Raw genomic sequence first — 17231 nt, 5'->3', positions numbered from 1 at the left:
CGCTTCATGTAGGAATTCTCCATAGATCAGTACTAGGCCCTCTCTTGTTTCTAATATATATCAACGACAAACTAAATTCCTTAAAAAATGCTGGGCTTCTTCTATTTGGGGATGATACAATAACTGGACTAAGGCTCTTTAAATTATCTTGGTGAAATTACAAGAGATACCAGAGTTTCTGTTAACTGGTGCAATTCAAATTACCTGTCTTCTAATATGTGCTAATAAACTGCAGCACATAATATACTCGCTTTGCGATTACGATGAGTCAAAGAACCCAATAACGTTTCTTGGAGTAAAATTAGATGTAAGCATGGTGTGAATGAACACGTAAATCACTTATTAGGAAAATTAACTTCTGGATTATTTGCACTCCGCAAACTTCGTGAAAATGTTTTAATCAAGCTCTTGGTTACAGCATATTATGTAACTATACAAGGTGTGTTGTTTTATGGAATATTACTGTGGGGTTATTCGACTCATAGAAAAAAAACCTTTAAAAGGAAATGTATAAGAATTAAATTTAAAACCGGATTTTCACAGATTAAGTGAATCTCGAAATCGTATAAACTACTACGGTATTAAACTTTGGAATGTATTAACACTAGAGATAAGAGATAAAGCAGAGCGACTTTAATAATTTTAAAATATTAATCAAAAAGTAGCTTCTGGAAAAAACATTTTACAGCTCAGAAGAATTTTGTGATTTTATAAGAAACCTGATTAATTTGTCTCTTTTATGTAATTAATATAATCCAGTCATATTCTAACTATGATATAATGTAATTACTTAGATTTCAAAATTAATGTAATCTTCACTAAAAGTTGCTGAGTTGCACCACAAAATCGATCTGTTTTGTCCGCAGTCAAACTTCTTCGCCAAAAACCTTTATGAAAAAACAACGCCCTCACATGTACAGGGAATTGGTCGCGCTTAGTGAGAAAGAAAGTCCCGTGTAAATTCGTCAGATGATTTTTCTTTTTCCGTTTACGCACTGTACGCGAGGAAGTCGTTTCTTTGTCTCTCAGCCAACAATATTTTCCGCTTAAAATCAGTTGTTTACATCTTCTCAACTTCAGATGCGCCACTTAGCACATTCCTCGCCTTACATCGATAGATTAACCAAAACCCTGCAAGGGTGCTAATCCGTCCAAAAAGGGAGTCTTTATTCGATGATCAATGCCTTCCACCGAACGGATACACGTCGTCTTTATACAGATTCAAGCGCGCAGTTATCGGATTAAGCATTTCCGACGTCGGATTACCCGCCTCTTTTGTATTAACGGCCCCTTCACGTCGACCTGTTGGTAAAAGTCCGTCCCTGGAGTGTCGTCGGCGAACTCGATAAAACACCCGCGCCCCCAGCGCACACACGTACACATACTTCGAAAAAAGGGCGGCGAGACATCCCCCGGCTTTTCCATTACGCCAAACATAAATCGTGTGCTTGCATTTAAGCGATCCGAAGTCGTGTGCATATATTTCATTCGGATGTGACGACAGACGTCGGAAGGATTTTTTCTGTGTTATTTGCTCCGGTGCAAGGATGCAGCCGGTGCGGATGAGTGTCACGGTGGAAATGGCTTGTTGGTGTCGCTAGGGAATTCGCGTAATAGGCGGTTGGCAATAACTCTTGGTTTTAATAACGAAGTTCACTGCGGGAATATTATTACCGCCGGCTAAGATTTGAAAGTTGATAATTAATTGCTAATAGCCTTTCGTTCAAATTTGAAAATGGATGAATGATTACTACAGAAATGTTGAAAAGGTTTTTACAAGAAAGAGGCGTCGTAAAAATCTGCTCCAAACTTAATTAAATTAAACATATATTATGAAAGTAATTTCCAGTAAATCCTTTTTTCTAAAAGCATTGCAGAAACTTTTGCTCATATTACAAACTTATCTCTCTAAAAAGTTATCTTCTTATCTTGACTAAAAGTCGCGAACGTAATTCCAATTCACAAAAAATCGGTTGAGGGTTATTTATGCAAATAAAGAGCAAAATGAAAGAAATACTGGTTACATTTGAAGTACAGATGAACGTACAGGAGGAAATTGATGAAATAAGAAGTATAGGGTGTTTATAAATGATTCTAAGGGCGTAGTTGTTAATGCCAACTGTAACCTTTCATTTAAAACCAACGTTTTTGTTGTTTTAAGGTTTTTCAAGTGGGAATTACACTAATTCTCGTTGATCCAAGCTCAACACAACGAAACAGTCGTTTTCGAAACTCTTGGTGCTTGCGTACGAAAATTTAGTTTTAGTGCTAAGAAGCGAAGACTGTGTTGAACAAGACACTTTTATTGTTATATCTTGTTATCGCATAAGGACATTCGAAAACTAAGGGTTGGTTTTATTCTGTACCCGCCTGTAAGCAAGAATATTTGGCCAAATACCGTGATTTAATAATTTAAGAAAGAGGCTCACGTTAGAGATGTAATCAACAAATTTGTTCAAACTGATAATCTAAACAAAGGGAAATCTCCTGGAAGACTTTCAGTATCTGAGGAAGTTGTTGATGATCTGAGATGAATTGAGCAGAATCCGCAAACATATTTGACAAGATTTTCTCAGAAGTTAGGAGTTCCTGTTGCAACATGAAATTGAAAAATGGGTATTGACGAAAGGATTACAGAAAATTTTTGAAATTAAAAAGAGAATGAACATGTGCCTTGAACAAAATGGTGAACATTTTCAACATTTACTGTGTAATTTGTTGTAATGAGTTGAAGTATTTAGGCAACCAGTTATACAGATGGGTGTGATATTTGTCGTGCGTCCTTGAGCATTTAGTAAAGTCGAAAACTGAGAGGCGGCACGTTTTCATGACTTACTTCGATTCTATAATCATTTATAGTGTAACGAAGCGAATTTTCGCGGGCCGAAAACCGTGACACCTACGGCGAGAGCCAGGGGTAAATCCGCGATCGCCGCGCCGCCGCGGCAAAAGAAGAGGATTCTTGCCTGAACCCTTGAAGGGTGCAGAAGTGCTGTGGTGAACAGAGTTTTGGCAGTTTTTGAGTTTGAGTATTGGAGGAGCCCTGAACCGACCACCGTAAGTACCGTCTTGGGTTTTCTACCTGTCGGCGTACCGGTTTTTGAATCTCCGCCCCCGAGCGAAAAACGGTACCGCCATCACCGTTTTCTTTGTGGTCGTCGTCACAAGTCGAAACCGTCGTGCACGCGTCGTGTACCATCACCGCGCCACAGCTGCAAGGTCACCGCCCCCAAGTCCAGGAGGAGCTCGTCCTGAAGGAAGTCGCCGTCCAGGAGGAACGACCGTGCCGGACATTTAATTCTTTTCGTTTATTTTTGTTCGTAAAACCGTTGTGTATTTATTTTATTCAACATTAGCCGTAAGATTTATTATTTTAGCCGTGTAGCTGGTGGCAGGGAATAAACCCGATTATTATTTAAAATATTCCTTGCCGTTTTATTTTATTATCTTGTTTTCGTTGGCGCTCACCACCTGAGATCCGTGTCTTCGGCTTGAGGGCAATCCCGGCGCCCGAGCGATCGCCGCTTCTGACCGAAGGCGCCACGCCCGGCGGCGTGAAGGTCGCCGCATAAGCTTAGATCGGCCAGACCATAAGACCTTGATGAATCCTTGTTTAAAAAGAGGACAGGAATAAAAAAATGGAAATACTACAAGCAACAAAAATTAAAGGATATAAGAATTTTCATTAACGAAGATTATAGCAAAAACATCAAGGAGAGTACATGGAACTAATGAGATGGATGAAAGATGGGAAAGAAAGGGCGTAAGGTAAACTGATATACAACAAGCTACGCATAAATGGAAAAGACTCAGAGCTTAGGACAAATAAGGAAAATGAGAAAGGAAGAAGAAAAGACTAAGAGAAGAAAACAGAGTGACACGTCACCCACAGGTTATGACCAAGAAGGACAAGAAAGGCTAAAGACATGCAGAAATTCATACCATACAGGGAAACAAAGATGTGAAGACGACTTCAGCTATGAAATTGTAAAGTACAGGCATGAGAATTTTTTTTATTAAATATTTGCCATGCTTATGATAACAAAACATGTGCAAGATTTCAAAACATTCGGGTTTTTTCTAGACGTTCCAGGTAAAAACTCAGCACGGATTCATAAATTACACATGTAGGACTATGTTATCTTAAACAAGTTAAAACCCACTTACTATATATGTACAATTTTGAGGTGATGTCATCACATTGTTGGTCGGGATGATTAGACAGTTTGGTTAGCGTTTTACCATCTACAATTCTACATGAAATTCCCAATACACATATAAAATTTGACTTCAATTGGTGTGGACATAGACGGCCAACAGACAGATAGATAGATAGACAGACAGACGGAAACGAGGGACCCATTTTTTCGTACTCTAGGGGTCATGATGGGTCAGAAAATTTGAAAGCAGTCCGTTGCCCGATGGACTCGATTACAATACTTCCTTAGCCTACACTCGAGAAGTAAAAAAGAAAAATCAGCACATGGAACGTTAGAACACTGTTAACAATATGAAAGATGCAAGAAATCGCCAGAGAAGTGTAAATATACAAAACAGATAACCTGCAGTACAGGAAACAAGATGAAAAAGACAAGGAGAAATAAATAAAACGAATTTTACATTATTAACTTATTATATTCGGGTGAACAAAAGCAAGGTCAATATGGAGTAGTCCCTCTTATCATGGGAAAATTAATGGATTAGAATTTAGACCAGAAAATGAGAGAATTGCCTGGGTGTGACTTATTAAAGCAAAATCTTTCAAGTTGTCAGTGATAAATGTGTATGCACCGACAGAAAGCGGTATAGATGAAGAAAAAGAAAAATTCGACGATAATCTTGAGGCAGAAATAGAAATCGATTCAAAGAAGAACATTGGACAAGTAGCGAGAAAACACACAATACACGAAAAGACAAATACAAATGGGCAAAAATTATGCTATTTAGCAGCAAATAAAAATTTCAGGATCAATAGTAACAAATATGAGCACCAAAAATTCCAAAAAATCAAATGGGTATCTCAAAATGGCACGGTTGCCAATATCGTTCACCAAACGAGATATCGGGAAAGAATCAAACAAGGACGGCTTGGATTCACCCAGATTTTCTTTCCAATTCAAAACGCTAAAAATGGACCACCAAGATAGATCTTACAACTATCAACCACACCCTTCAGAAATTTTTCCGGAAAAGATGAAAAACCCAGAGTCGTCTTTGTAAGGGAGTAGGTAAAAATGATGACCAATGAGCCATCGAAAGTGACCGCGTTCCAGAAACGTAGATGAAAACCAGAAGGTTTAAGACGGATTTCTTGATAGGCATTCACAAATTGCCAACACGAAGTACAGCACTGGATGGAAATGTGACAAAGCAACAACGAGGGCATTTTGAGAGTGTTCACTTGGACTTTCCTGATTTTCCAAAATATGGACAGGGACCAACGCTCTCCGGAAGTCGTTATAAGAGTGGGGTAATCAAACTACTCTGAGGTCCCATAGGTGTGAATTGATAAATCAAATCAATAAAAACGGCTCGCCCAAAAGAGGAAGCTACGATGTCCTGTGGTAGAAAAATTAAAAAAGGCTCCGAGTATTATTATTTGAAGTAATATAGTAATATAGAAGTAGTATTATTAGCAGCCGTAAACAATCTTAGTGAGACGCAGTGACGACGTCCTTGTGTATCAGATCAAAGCGTCCTACTACAGGTCATAAAACACACCTTACTTCAAATGACCAATTGCAGCAGTAAGATTTTATTCCGCGCGCTGATTATTACAGAGATACATTCTCCATTGAATTATTATCCAGGTGATCGCTGCAATGCAGCACCTTACATTAAAAAACTGGTGCCCGAGTTTGTAACTGCTATGTGTAAATTGTAAATGCGAGTAATGCTTAAACAAGAATTAAATTTTGGGTCACTGTACGTAAAATTTAAGAAAAATTAATAAAAGAAAGGTTATTTTCATTTCATAATTAATTAAGGGCAAATATTTTTTATAGTCCATACCTAGTCTTTCGTTTTGCCAAAATTTATTCTATTTATCGGAGATTTGTACCGTATTATTAGTTAAAAGTACTTCCATTATTCAGCAAAATATTACTAAAAACGTATAAATAATATAAATAAGCTTTAGGTTCTCTTGATTTTCAATATGTATACATGTTTCTGAAAGTTCTGTTAGGTAGGTGTGCATGGAAGTAAAAAATGTATTTTTAAAATTTTTCAATTATTGAAATCCATAGTTTAGGTTTGATAATATTCAAAATGCATAAATTTGTTGCGCTTGAACTACCTTATTAGTTTATCGTTTGAGAATTGTCTAAAATAATGTAACGCATGTCCATTAATAATACATGCATAAAATTTGTTATCTCAAGCTTTAGTATGCAGTCAAACATACTATAACGTGTTTTATACAGAACAGATTATTGATTGATGAAATTCATCCAATTTTAAAGAGTTTTCAGATTTATGTAAAACTTTAACCACAAAAATCAATAAAAAAATGTTCATAGAACAATACTAGTGGTTTCTGTCGTAATAAATTTAGTAATGAGACATCAAAATAGTTCTTCAGAAAATGTCGTAAACTTATTTTCTTATTTATAAAAAAGAGTAAAATGATTTTCAATTTTTAATAATCTGTACTCACCTGCAGTAAAATCCCGTTCTTAATCCGTTTTCCCGCTGAGGTATTTTGCACGATCTGAAACAATAAATGCATTATAATTATTTTGTAATTATCAAATATAATTTATTGCCACTTATCAATATTTGCTATTGTGAATATGTGAAAGCTTTTAAATCTCGTTTTATACATAGATTGCAGTCCGCACTTGTCACAATGATAAATGATAATTTAAGCAAATTAAAAATCTCTATTTTGCGTTATCAACGGTCATTCTATTTTAAATGTACACGTTACATTATATTAATGAAAATATTAAATTTAAAAACTGAAATCATTGCTTAATTCTTCATAACAAAATATGCTAAACGAGATAACTCAGCTCATTTACATAGTTATCACACGTCGTACAGCGTTTGCCGCTCTTACTTTAACCATAAATATTTTTAGCTCGTACACAATATGCAAATGCATTTATTGACGTGCTGTCACCAGTACCGAAATCCCCAATTAAGCCATCCGCTGCACTAAGAGCATTTTCATTTTGGATCCACGAAACCAATCTCGAAAGTAGGAAACCATTTATAAAATGTGGTAATCCCTTTTCACCAGATGTTTTCATTCCGCCATCCTATCAGCCGTCGTCGCAAATTGAAAAATCAAACATGCACCACACAAAAAAAGCAACATTTAGCAAAATTTCCGCCGTTATGTCCCTAAACAGACCGATTTATCAGAGTGGAACATCCGTCCAACCCTCATGCTCCCTCTTGATAAGCGGAAGCGCATTTCGAAACAATAACTCCACATGACTTGTTCCATTCGAGTAGGGAAAAAGTGCCAATTGAACGAGTCAATTGACGTGATAAGTGTCGACTGGGGCTGGTTATATTTTTTGTTGTTGTTGTTCAGCGTCTCGAGCTTCAGAGGATTGAGGGTGGGTCTTGCCGTTTGCATAATGAGGTTGACGCGGCAATGGTAATGTAAAATAGGGGCTATTTAATTCTCAGTGCTAGATATCACCACGACACTCGGACGGACTAATGAGGTTACAATTTTCATAAAACTCATTTGGGTGAAAATAGCGTAGCTGATTCGATTTTAAGGTTTCCAGAATTAAGGTTTTTACTATCTGATTGACACCAACATTCTCAAAACAATTATACACTAGCGTTGTGTAATTCCTTCCTTCAATTGCTTTTTTTTAAGAATGAAAAAAAAATATATAAGGCAATAATGTTATAAGTATTTGTGTTACAAAATGCATCAACACTGCCTGTCCTACGTGCTTTGCTCTCAGTGTGCAAGTCTTCAAAAAGGATAATGCTTTAAATATTTGTTCGAACCATTCATGTTAGATCCTATCCGATACGTTTTGTCTTCAATATGCGTCCTGTTTTATGCTTTTACATAATATTGTAATGATTTCCCGATGTAAAATTTTAGAAAGAATGTAGCTACATTCAGGAAATTTGGCTTGTGATACGGAAAAAAATGGTCTAAAATTTAGACAGAACTTCCTTTGCCCTGAAATACAGTCGACAAATACAGCTTTTACAAAAAATTATATATAACATTAAATTTTGCCAATTTTATTCTATATTATTCTATAAAATTTAAATACAATTTACTATAAAAAAATTGAATTTCAGTCATTAAATTGTTGGTGGGGCTGATTAGACACATTGTAAGTACCCACCTTCGGGAAGTAAAAAGGGTTTTTTCACTTTTGACGCGAAATTCACGATCAGTGTTTATAACGTCCTCTAACCCTATTCAAAAATGACCGAATGAAATATGAAGTAAAAATGCGAATTTTACGAAAGACATAAGTATATTTTTAAAAATTACCCACAACTAGAAAATGTTCTCTCTGGTCAAACCCATGTTGTAAAATGTTTTATCTATAAAAAAATTCCTTGAAATTATTATACAACATTTCATGATTGTTGCCTCCTCGTTATGATGGATGATTGAAGACTTACTTACTGTCTGCCACAAATGTCAATCATAACCTAACTTTCCTAAGCTTTTTCGTTATATTTCAACCTGACAGATAGGTACCCAATAGCTCTTCAAAGGTTCAACTTTAATAACTGATCTATCATCTATTTATGGGGAAACGGCAACTTCTTATTAAAAATGCAATGCCAGTTTTCCAAGTAAAAGCAATTTAATGTATGATGACTTGATCCTTCATATTGACCTTGGATACCTGATTATATTTTTCAAACGTAAATTCAACAGGTTGAACTAGGATTTTTAGCAAACAAGATATCATTGAATATTTAGTAATTATTAGAAAAGAAAGACTACAAGTTCTTCATATCCACAGTAAAAAAATGGGTATAGAGTATTAGACAGAACTCCCTTCCCCCCTGAAGTACAACACAACATATCCAGCTTTTTCGAAAAATAATAAAATTTGATTTTGTGTATTTTATTTTTTATGACAACCCTTATGAGTGAAAACAAAATATGTGGATTCTTAAAGCACAAGTAAAGTATCATGCTATACGTATCTTTTGAGCCATCCTGTATAAGCAATTGTAAATTAAAAATACAGCCCCCAGGATTTACAAACTTTCTACAATAAAAAATCTGGGTGTGTAGTGTTAAATATAAAGATGGACTCATAAGCCACAAGTATTCTTTCTCATAAAATTAATAGAAAAGTTACTATGCTAAATTTAGGTTAGCGTTTTACCTCTACACAACATTCCTAATACACATACAAAATTTGACAGTAGTAGGTCTAGTAGTTTCGGAGATTATCTGTCTTATAAATAAATCGTCACATGAAACGATAGACAGACGACAAAGAGACGGAAACGGGAGATTCACTTTTTCCACACTCCTGGATCATAAAACGTCGAGAATAGTATATTATTAGCCAAGGTTGCAAATCCAAGCATTCTAGACCGAGCGCAAATTAGAACCCGAGACGCGCAGCGTCGAGGGCTCTGAAGCGCGAGGTCTAGAAGTGGCTTTGCAATCGTGGCTAATATACTATTTTTTTCACTAGTAGAAACCATAAGACAATAAATTGAAAAAATAAACGTTCAATTTTTTCACGCAACATGATTTTGTTTTGATTTCTAATCAAACTTAATCTAAATCTTCAACACCGTTTACACTTGTCGCTGAATTAATTATTTTATCTTCGACCGTCTACAACTACCATGCGTATACTCAAGTAATGTTAGTAGCACACATTTATTCATTTTTTAAGAAATAAACACATCAAGTATTGCGTACAAAACCTCAATCTTCTTTTTGAACCCGTGGTTGCAAAAGTTGAATTTGCTACCTCTAAATGAGTCGACATTTGCATGCTTCATGGCTGCTAGTGAAAAAAATATATATCTTTAAGGTAGTAATGGTTTTTGAACTAAGTGGATTATGTGGAAGGAGAAACTAACCGGTGTAGGTTAGAAAATGTAGAAGTTAAAGAAGGTTCATTATATCAAAAATTCACATTCCTAGGATTTTTTTTATTACATGGGAAAACATTCAACGACTAGAAATGATATAATTGTCTTTGGATAGCGAATCGCTTTCACTCCCTTGAAGTGTAGGTTGGAAGATAAATATTTTTGAAGCGGATACACGGAAAATGTTTCTAACAATATGAACAAATGTCCAACGGTAGTTCTCAGTTATTGTCAAATTCTATAATTTGAGTACAATTTAAAATATGTGTGCTAATTTGTTTTGCTTCAAATAATGGTAATGAATTCAATATACTACTCGTGTAGAATAAACAATATCGAGAGAACAATAAAAAAAAAACACGATCAAAGGTGGCCATGGATTTTTTAATATTATTTGTCTTTGGTCGTCGCATTTTGCACTAAAACTTTCAAATTAACGGTAATCTGGGGTGGGATTTTGTTTCTACCGATTCGATGCGAAGCGATAAATGACAAGGACGAAAATATAAATTTCAAATGCGAAAGAAAAAGACAACCACATTTTATCGGTACCGATATTTTATCGTTACAGAAACAAAATCCCACCCCTGATACGACAAAAATTCGAAAAAATACGTTTTCAAAAATCTATAGCTGTTTTTTATGTTGTTCTTCATTGCTATCTCGGTATGTAATTTTATATGCTAATTAACGGTTGTATACCGCGTAGGAAAAAATAGTCAAACAAAACTGTAATAGAACGGAACGTAATGTTACTCTAGTAAATAATTTTACTAAAATAATTTTTATGTGAGGGTTAACTGCAGTAATTGTTATGTTTTATATGTGTCAAAGGTAACGAAAAGACAAAAGTAGATTTTTTTTCTTACAGGATATTTTTTTATATTTTAGGGAATAATTCAACGTTTATAAAAATACCGGATCATGTTTTATTCGTATATAATTTTGTATGTATACCTATTATGAATATCATGTACGTAGGTGGTAAAACGCTAACTAAAATGTATCCAATACATAGGAGAAGGGGACTTGTAACGTGAACACGTTCGATTCTCTTATGGGCTTTTTTGTTTCTTTTTATTGCTATTATTCATATTTTTATGTCTACAGACTATCACAAATAAAATTTCGCAAAATCAAATTTTATTATTTTCAAAGAAACGGGATTTGTTGGATTGTGCTTCAAGGGCGAGGTAAGTTTTGTCAAAATAACTTTCAACCAATTTTTAAATTACGAAATTACTGTAAAAGTTGTTCCACAGTTACCAAATAAAAAAAATCGAAAAAATCTGTATCGAACTGTCGAAATGTTACTTTTCTTCATGTGTTTTCAAAAGTTTCCAGCACCCAACGGACCCGAAAATACCTATAAAACCATAAAATTTTAGCTAGAAACTATATTTTTGACGAAATTTATGAGTTCTGAACTATAGTCAGATTTTTTTGAGGATTCTGAGGTGATAACACAGTTACGATATACAGAATCGATATATTATGTGAAAAGGAGACGAAATCCAATTATTAACAACACTAATCGCAGCTTGCCGGAAAATTTAGGAAATGATGAAGGTAACTTTTTTATTCCCTAAAACTTTACGACATAATTACAAGGGGCTGGACGGCACAATAGCAATGTTAGTGACAATTGTAAAATTAATTTCAGTGAAAATATAGGGGCCGTAGTTGAGAAAACTGAGACACCTAAAAAAAGTACAAAGTAGTAAAATAAAATTTAGATTTTCCAAAAAATACACTTATAAATAAACAAGTACGAGTTTTAAATGTTTAAGTGTGATTACTGATTAGAAAATATTGTACATCAACTTTTCTTTGAAATCCCTTGAAATTTGGCGTCTTGTTGTCGCCTGTTGCAAAGGTCAATCATAACCTAGTTTTCTTAAGCTTTTTCACTGCTTGATCGGTAGGTCACCAATTGAGGTCGCATAATAAATTGCTTATAACGAGAAGTGGAAAATTCATATTAAATTTCAGTGTCATATTTTCCAAAGCAACTTGATGGACGATATATTGTAATCACCCTGTACGTTTTTTGTTTTTTTTTGACAACGCATCAACAGTATTAGGTATTTAGAGATTTGTTTTCATCATGTATTTTAGTTAAATAACATTTTGGAGTTTACATATAAAACACCAACATATTTTCTACTTTATTTGAAAAAAAAATAGTCATATTTAAAAATTCTCTGTGCTGTCATCTTTAGAGATGAAAGAGTGAAATTTTGGACAAATCATTTTATTTACCTAAATACGCAATAATATAAAAAAAGTACACAAAAACAGTAAAAACGGCATCAAGAATCAGTTAGTAACATCGAAGAAAGAGAACAAAACGAGCGGTTGTATCGAATGTGTTAACGTAAGGGCACGTAAACACATGTAACAGTGTAAGAAACGCTTTAAGCCAGCATGTAATATGATAAAATATGAAACATGGCAGAATAACAGAACACGATAAATTTTCCTTTTATTGTGGTTTGACCAAGTAAATGTATTTTAAACTGAAATCTCACAAAGCACGATTCACTTACAAATCATCTTTAAAATTTGATAGATTGTTGTCAGTTAGAATGCGAACACCGGCGGAAAAATATGAACAGAATATTTCATTTTTATCTGCCATAATACACTTGTATGTATAATTACCAAATTTATCACATGTACAGGAGCATATATAACGTATGTTTGGCTATAAAAACTCTAATAAAAAAAAAAACACTCCACGTTACGTCAACTCTGACTTGTTCCATTCAACTACGAAAAAAGTGCCAATTGAACGAGTCAATTGAGGCGATAAGTGTCTACAGGGGTTGTTTGTACTTTTTGTTGTTGTTTTGCGTCTCAAGTTTCATAGGGGTTGAGGGTGGCCTTGCCCGTTTGCATAATGAGTTTGACTCGGCATGAATGCTTCAGCGCTGTGCCAGGGTCGCGGTAAGTACACCATCATCTTGATATCTTTCTTGTTAGACGTTTTAACATGATGAAAGGGGTGAATAAGACAAGCAGTTATCGTCTAGAATGGCGTAGAAATTTACCGGATGATATTGCCAACATGATGGCTGAGTTTCAACCCCCGTCTCTGCTCTCGGCAACGACCGTGCTGTTTGCACTACTGTTCCTGTTCTACTTTGAAATTTTAAACTCGTTCGCCTGACAAGAGCACGTCTAATTAAAATACTGCGGGCCGCGAAGGTAAAAGACGTGTTCTGTGGGAATGTATTTATATGCTGATTTTATATAGAAGCCTTTTTTATGAACACGGTATGACGTAGTAACAAAAGAAATCATAATTATTTGGATGAGAAAATAGAGAAAATAAACCATGGTCTTATTAGAAGCGACTTTTCTTGTTTTAGGTGTGTTTTACGAAACCAGCAAAAAAAGGAAATATTAAACAAGGCTCGTGTTATGTTTTTTAAGATTTAGAGTCAGAGCTTTTTTGACACCGTCGGAGTATGTCAACATTACGCTAGTTAAAGCCTAGAGGTACACGTAGGCCCAAAGTTAACCTTTCATAAGTTTTGTAACATTTTGTTATTTAACTTACGCTCATAAGGAAAAATTAAACAATACAAAATAGATCTAATGTGTTTATAGAGTATTACTCTGTAATCTCAAGGCTAACCAGAGGTTAATATCTCTTGCACGTCAGAGTATTCTTCTTCCATAAAAAATTCCTGTCGTCAAAAAACGAGACCACTTTTTTCACCCTTTGTTTATCCAATTTATCAATACTTCGGTGACCTTTAAATTAATTAGAATGTCTATAATAATATAACATTAATTAAAACGTTGCTGCGTTCTAGAACTTGAAGTTCCAAGCAAACTTAATTATTCAACGCTTTAAAATTAAAAGCATAATTAACCGTTTTCTTTATTCATAGACTCAATTTATCGGCTTAGAGTCCAATTTTAAATCGACTTTGCATTAATTTGCTTATAACCTAGACAGCTATAAATTGAACGTAACGCTTTTTCTTGAAATTGAACTCAGATATAGTAAAATATTATGCTAAACTGAACATTATTGAACTCAGAAGAATCTGTATTTGTTCGCCTGTGTTTTTTTTTTTGTAATAACATATATATTAAATGACACACATGTATACGTGAAAAATTGGTCTAAGTTTATTTAGACAAAACTTCCCGCGACACTGCACAAATTGCCAAATGTTACATTTTTATGATAACGCCTATATACTAAAAAAATTGGCCTAATGTTACGTGATAAAAATCATGGAAGGTTCATAAACCACGAATACAGGAATATGTTATTTCATAAAATTTAGATAACATTAACTACGCAGTACTTATAATGAGCGAACGTCATCAACTCATCAAATTGGTGGTGGGGATGACAAGACAAATTTCGAATAGTGATTTACCATCTACACGATATTACTAACACATGTATAAAATTTGACAAGAATCGGTACCGTAGTTTTGAAGATAATCTGTCTAATAAGAATCAACACAGACGGCAGAAAGACTGACAGACAGACAACCGGAATATTTATTTTTTCGTATTCTAAGGATCATTAAACACCGATAGAATATGAAAGCAAGCATTCGCTGGATGGACGACCTTATTACAATATTTCCTTTGCTTAAGCTTGGGAAGTAAACTCTAAAGGTCTCTAGGAATCCTTTATTGTAAAGAATAAAGTGGGTTATTTTTTCATTTATGATTTCGCCTTAATTGCGTTACTTCAGTTTCGTTAGTTCAGTTAATTACGTTCATTGTTGAAATGTTTTGTAACCCCTGACTCCTCTATATTTTGTGTAAGAAAGGGTCGGTTGCCTTCGTTAAGAGGAACTAACAAATTGAGATGTCAACGAAAAGTAGGGCACATTTTGATGTAGAAGAGAGGTAGTTGGTAGAGTGGAATCAAGAGTGTGGTGATGTAATCCAAGGAGTAAATTTAGCGGAAAATTTGAAATATACGTGTCTAAATCACAACCCCTTTACCACATAAAAGTGGTGTCAGGTGTAGGGTTTTGTTGAAAAAAAAAAGAGGTCCTTGAAGAGATTACCTAAAATATCCGGTTCTCCAAGGAGAGTTTGTAGTCTCTGGTCGTTAGAAGAGAGCGTGGGTGTCCTGGAAACATTTTCCAATCCAGTATAGATTGGCAGTAAGGATGCCTAAGATAAATTCAAACTATTTTAAAATCAAAGCAACAAAAAGAAAGACACTACAGACTCCAAAAATCCTTTCAAACTCTTTCAAAATCAAAACACCAATAATAATCGCTAAAATGGTTTCAAAAAATAAAACAAAAAAAGGGGACTTCCAATATTCTTTCATATTCTCTGCAAAATTGGTCCAAAGTTATCTAGACACGACTTCCTAGCACCTGAAATCATTCATACAAATCAATGCGTTAGAAAAAAAAAATGTCAACGGGAATGTAACTCGAACCAATGCAAGCTGAGCTCAAATTCACTAAGCCGAGGAAAGATCTACAGATCTACGATAATCGGAATGCACGGAGGAAAAAATCAAAGCGGATTTATCACCCACAAGTATAGTATAAATTTTAAATACTATTCACATGACGATTAAACAAATTTCGGTTAGCGTTTTACCATCTACACAGTATTCCTAACATACAAGTAAGATAGTTTCGGAAATTATCCGTCTATAAAACAGACACACGACGGAACCAGGAGATATATTTTTCGTACTCCAACTGTCATGAAAGCTCGAGAAAACATAAAAGTAACCATTCGCCTGATAGAACCTATTCTATATATAATTCTTCTTTAGCTTACGTTCGGGAAGAAAAAGTACGGATAAATGAAAGAAAAATCGTCCATTCTAGAAATTTCAAGTAATATGTACTCAACAAAACTTTGAGATCACGGCCTCAGTTTTTTTAGAAGAGGTGATCCAACTAATTTTTATTTCTAAAAAAAAATAAAATTTATTATTTGAAATCCTTTGTTAATTGCAATAATGCAATATATTGTTACGACATAAATCCGTACGCCGCCCCAGTACGACGCCTATGGGTCTTCTAGTATGTATGTGTTTATTCTGGTATGTACGGCGGTAATGACTCATCGGCCGGGTGGCGCGGCGTTCGCTGACGAAAAACCTGGAAGCGGAAGTCGCGATGGGCAACCCAGAAAACCCTCGAAGCGGCATTCTCGAATCATCGAGAGGAACGTATAGGTTTAAATCGAGGCCACCGTCGGGAACGATCATTATTCAGTGGAGTCCGAGTTCAGCGAATGTTGAGAGAAGCCAGCCAAGTTGCGTCGAAATTATTTTGTACGTAATCGCCGATTTTATTCACCGATAAACGTAACAATATTCAGAAAAAGAAAAAAAACCATAGATTGACACAAACAAATTTCTAAACATATGGAAACTACACTACATTATTAATAAATTATTTGAACAAAGCGATTGCTTAAAAACATGTTTCACAAGATAATTTCTTGCAGAAAAATAAGAATTTTTCAATTACATTTAGCTTTCCGGCTCACGACGAATAAAAAAAAGATGACAATCGCTATAGGGTGGGTGGGCGGGGCTTATATTTTGCCCTTTTTTCTTTGTAGGCTTCTTTTCACATCGAAGAACTTAAAACATGTTAAAATTGGTAAACTTCTGTATGGAAATACGGATTCAACATACTTGCAAAATCCATATTTCTTTACAATTTACCAATTTGAACATATTTAAAGTTTCTTGTTGTGAAAAGAAGATCACGTATATTAAGAAAAAAAGGGCAATATATATGCCCCGCCCACCCACCTTATCTTAATTGCCATGATTGTTTTTATTCGTCGTGAGCCAGGGGCGGACCTTAATTGTAAAATTCTTATATTTCTAAAAGAAATTACCATGTGAACTATATTCTTAACTAAACCTGTTGTTGAAGAAAATTATGTGTAAAAAAAGGCAAAAAATTAAACCCATACCAGCTCCGATCTCAGTTGTGATGAATTTTTCATTCTTTGTCAAACCGAGAGGAGGAGCGAAATTACAAAATTCATATGCCCTTAAAAAAATTTACCGTTTTGAATGTGTTTAAATTTTAAGTTGCTTGTTGTGAAAAGAAGGCTACGTATATGAAAACAAAAAGGGAAAATATAAACCCCGCCCACCCGCCCAATCTCAATTGTGATGATTTTC

The 17231-nt window shown here is 34.8% G+C and overlaps 1 protein-coding gene across 1 annotated transcript in view; it reads right to left on the bottom strand.

Moving 5' to 3' along the window:
* LOC135132006 (Ig-like and fibronectin type-III domain-containing protein 1) overlaps window positions 1-17231 on the bottom strand; it is a 313291-nt gene that overhangs the window by 165809 nt on the left and 130251 nt on the right. Inside the window, exon 3 of the mRNA XM_064059917.1 lies at window positions 6659-6712. The gene's annotated coding sequence lies outside the window, so the exon portion shown is untranslated. The remainder of the gene's footprint in view (window positions 1-6658; window positions 6713-17231) is intronic.

This window comes from Zophobas morio, unplaced genomic scaffold (genome assembly GCF_036711695.1).
Source record: "Zophobas morio isolate AGI-343-1 ecotype UQ-CSIRO unplaced genomic scaffold, CSIRO_AGI_Zmor_V1 ptg000021l, whole genome shotgun sequence".
NCBI classification, from domain to species: Eukaryota; Metazoa; Arthropoda; class Insecta; order Coleoptera; family Tenebrionidae; genus Zophobas; species Zophobas morio.
Note: the sequence above shows the minus strand (reverse complement) of the source record. Positions and strands in the feature narration are given on the sequence as shown.